This window comes from Nelumbo nucifera, chromosome 4 (genome assembly GCF_055504915.1).
Source record: "Nelumbo nucifera cultivar China Antique chromosome 4, China Antique-T2T, whole genome shotgun sequence".
NCBI lineage: Eukaryota > Viridiplantae > Streptophyta > Magnoliopsida > Proteales > Nelumbonaceae > Nelumbo > Nelumbo nucifera.
Window position 1 is genome coordinate 76959475 of NC_142652.1, and position 4495 is coordinate 76963969.

A 4495-nucleotide genomic window follows, 5' to 3' on the forward strand; every position below is an offset into this window, starting at 1 on the left:
CTCTCTCTCTCTCTCTCTCTATCTATCTATCTATCTATCTATCTATCTATCTATCTATCTATCTATCTATCTATCTATATATATATATATATATATATATATATATATATATATATATATAAATTGTAAATTGAATACTATTTTTTTATTTCATTCCATTCTCTCTCATTAAATCTCTTATTTAAGGTTAATTTCCACTCTCTCTCTCATTGAATCATATGTTTAATGTATTTTTGTTTCTCATCATTAAATTTCACTAATTAAATTCACGAATAATAATTTTAATAGTATAAAAATTTGTATATTGAAAATCAACTTGGAAACAAATCAGTTTTTTAAAAATGATAAATAAGAAAAATTTTTATTAGTGATAGAAAGGGGATACAAATTTTAAAATTGCCTTAGCAATGTAACCACTTTCATGTTTGTTAAATGATGGAAATGGAATACAAAAATTATGAAAAGAGAAAATTAATGTCTTTTCCATCACCCTACTAAGCAAATCAAATGATTCAATGGTTTGATTGGCTAGGTCACCATGTTGTTGGTCAAGTCAATGGTTTTTTAAAAAAAAATGCAATTTGGTGGAAAATGAACCTAAAATCCAGGTCAAGTAACAACTCAATTAGTCTAATCACTCTCTAGGAAAGCAATGGTTCAATTAGCACAATAAATTGAAAATATTGATATAAGCTAGAGTAAGATGATTTGATACAAGTTTTTGGGTTGAAAGGCTATGTATATAAGCTATATATATACAATTATTGTTGTTACTATTATCATTTGAAATTGCCATGTGCAAATTACGTGCACATTTACTAGTGTGTATGTGTGTGTATACATACATACATACATACATACATACATACATACATACATACATACATACATACATACATACATACATACATACATATATATAATTGTTAATATATGCTAATATATATTATGTTATACGATATTATATTACATAGTATAAATAGTTCTAGGCAGGTTTCAAAAAAATAAAAATAAATAAATTTATAAGTATACAAGTAAGAATGATTGGGGCGGGGTGGGGCAAAGTCAGGGATCCCCGTTCCCTGTGGGGATGGGGATGGAGTTAAGATTTTTAGCCCCATTGGGGTTTAGGGTGGGGACGGGGCCAAGAATTTGAATTTGGGGTCAGGTACGGGGTAGGCAAAACCCGGCCCCACCCTACCCCGTTGTCATTCCTACTTACATAATGCTCCTCACACCAACCTCATAGTAGAGATTGGCTTCCATCAGAGCAAGCCCATGCCCACACCGTTCCAACAACCATTTGCAACCTTGCATTGAGAATATCTCCCCATGAAATAAAGCACATAAGTACGAAGATATTCTCAATGCAAGGTTGTAAAGGCTGCTCGAACAGGCTTTGCCCTAACTGAAGCCAAACTCCTCATAGCACATTGTAGACATACATCAAGAACATTTCTCATACTTGTATGCTTTCATTCATGTAAAGATGTTCAAATGCATGACTGCAATAGCTGTGGGGTTGGTATGAGGAGCGTCTTTTTTTTGGTAAAATGTACAAGGAGTGTGGAGCAAAATCGAATTCTTGAAAAATGTGTCACTTATTAAGGTGGAATGACTCCACAACAACTACCCTTTATGATGAAAAATACCTTTTTAGTCTTGGCTGAAGTGTTGGTTTTGCCATTCAACTTTCTTTAAATGTTCAAAATAAAGCCCAATGAACTAGAATTTTCAATGGGTGGAGCTAGTGTGTGGAAAAAGGTCTAAACAAGCAGTCGTTGGACATGATCTCAAAGTAGATTGTATGATATGGAGTGCATCAAGTTCAGCTTGGGAAGTGGGAACAAATAGGAGCTTCATTGTCCCGTATTACTGCATCATGCTCGTCAATCTCCTCTCCAAATTTTCTCTTCAAAAGATCACCAGATTTTCCAACCACAACACATGTCTAAAATTGATGGTAGGAATGACAATTTTCCTTGTCCTAGTCGGGTACCCGGCTTTCCTAACCCCATCAGGTTGGGGATGGAGCTGACATTGATAGTGATACCCAACTGGGGATGAGGATAGGGATAGGGAGTGATTTCCTCGCCAACCCCAACCCCGATTATATATATATATATATCAAAGTATATTTAAAATATTTTTATATTTAAAATCCCTTACTTTAAGTAAATCTATTTTTAAAATAATTTTAATTTGAAATTTTGAGGATTTGGTCCCCAATGGGGAACCTTTCTATGTAAGGGATTAGGGATGGAGAGTCATTTTTATCCCTATCAGGGATCAGGGTTGGGGATGGGGATTTGTTTCAAAGTTGGGATCGGGGATAGGGAGTATGGTCTCCACCCTGTTTCTATTCTTAATTGATGGTGAATAAGTGGATTTATTTTGATGGTAAAATCAAATTGAGGTGCTCATCACATGAGGGAGAAACAAAGCCCCTTCATGACTAACTAATATCTTTATGTGAATATGATTCAGGTGGCTAATTGGGTGCAACCATAATTTTTTGTTCCATTAATGACATCTAGAATTTAGGTGAGTATCAACAAATGTGTATTAAAAGGTTCCATCATCAACCAGTTAGTTGAAGCAGCTCTGGAAGCTAATGCACCAATGTTAGAGATTGGATCCTTTGAAGAGACATCACCTCAAAGAAATTGGAGCGGTAATAGATGATTTGGGTGTTCTAGTGTTAGGTCTCCTCATCCATGGGGTGTTAGAAGTAGGGGTGAGCAAATTGGTAGGTTCTACCCAGAACCAAATGGAATTGACCTTGAACCAACCCCTACCCAATCTATTGTAAGGTAGGGTTTAGTTCCAAATTCTTAAAATAGACCCCACCCAAGGCAGTTCCAAGGACTATGGGTTTACCTTACCCGAATCAACCTGATGAACCAGCCTTGGGACCAAACTTGCCTTGAAATAAACCACAACATACTTTTGAGGATGTCAAGATTTTAATCGAATCACTCATGGTTACATAGGCCATGGTTTCAATTGACCATTGAATTACTTAAGTGATTTGATCATTTGTTTTCATTTTAATATTTGTGTGTGTATAATAAGTAATGAAAAAAGATAATATTTACAAAATTTGAATTATAATGGTACGTTTTGAACCATATATTAATATGTTATGATAATCTATGTATTAAATTACTTGATATAATCAAAGAACATGTTTATTTTTTTTTCTTTTGAAGGGGGGAGTAAAGAAATGATAGGTTCCATGGGTAGACCTAGGAACCAACCCTGAAACTCTCAAGACTAAACCCGACCTTCATAGGGTAGGTTATAGTTTCAAAAACCTGAAACCAACCCCCTACATGGTGATACAACCCATTTCTAATAGCTAGTTTCTCATTCAATGCTCTAATAGCTAGTTTTGCATTTAATACTCTAACAACTAGTTTCTCATTTAATGTTAATATACCTAGTTTTATTCTCTATATAAAGCATTAAAATTTAAAGCTAAATACATCAAGTTCTTTCCTTTATTTTGAGAAGCCTAGAGCTTTCTTTGAGAGTTGAGAGAGTCATCTCTTTGGGTGAGTGAGTCACTGATCTTATTGCCTCATATCATAAGTTGTCTCATATTAATAGAGTTTCATCCAATCTTCTTCTTCCTTTTTTCCCAATTCCTTGACAAAATTTATTTATTTTCTCTTTCTAATTGAGTTGCATCAATTGGTATCAGAGCGGGTGGAGTTAGGGCTTACAACATCATTGTTCCACTCTCTTTCTTTGTCCATAAATAGTGTTATAGTTCCCGAAAATAAGTCATGTAACGTCTCAACTTCGGTTGTGAAATCTATATTAAATTGGATCATATCATATATCATTGGGAAGCTATTTGAGTCTACTTTCTAATGCAACAAACGGTTCATCGATCAGAATATTTTATGGAAAATTATAAGTGAAACAAATTTGGTTGATAGAGCTAACTGTGCCCCCAAATATTTCAAGAAGTAAGATATCATGCCAAGTATGTATATATAAAAAAAAAAGATATCATGCAAAGTAAGAATTAAAACAATACTCCAATTCAAAATGCCCATCTTTGTGAAGAAATCAATGAACTCAAGAATGGCTTTAAAAACATTCAATGCATGATGAAGAAGATTTTACGAAGGCTTCGCAAGCAAGTTCTTACAAGCAATTATATTGCTCCAACCTTGTTTATGGAGCAAGTCTTGGAAGATTTCAATGACAATCTTATGTGGCCTTTTTTATTAACGATGTCAAATGAAAACGAGTACATTGAGTGAGATCGTCCTTCAGAATTTGATGAAGATCCTATTACTTATGAGAAATCTTCTTTCATTCATGATCAATTTCAAAGTGATGGAGACGATGTTGATTGGGATAGCCCTCCAAAGTTTGATGAAGAATTTATCACTTATGAAAAGTCTTTTATTGTTTGTGATCAATTTCAAAGTGATGGAGATAATGATGATTGGGATAGCCTTCCAAAGTTTGATGAAGA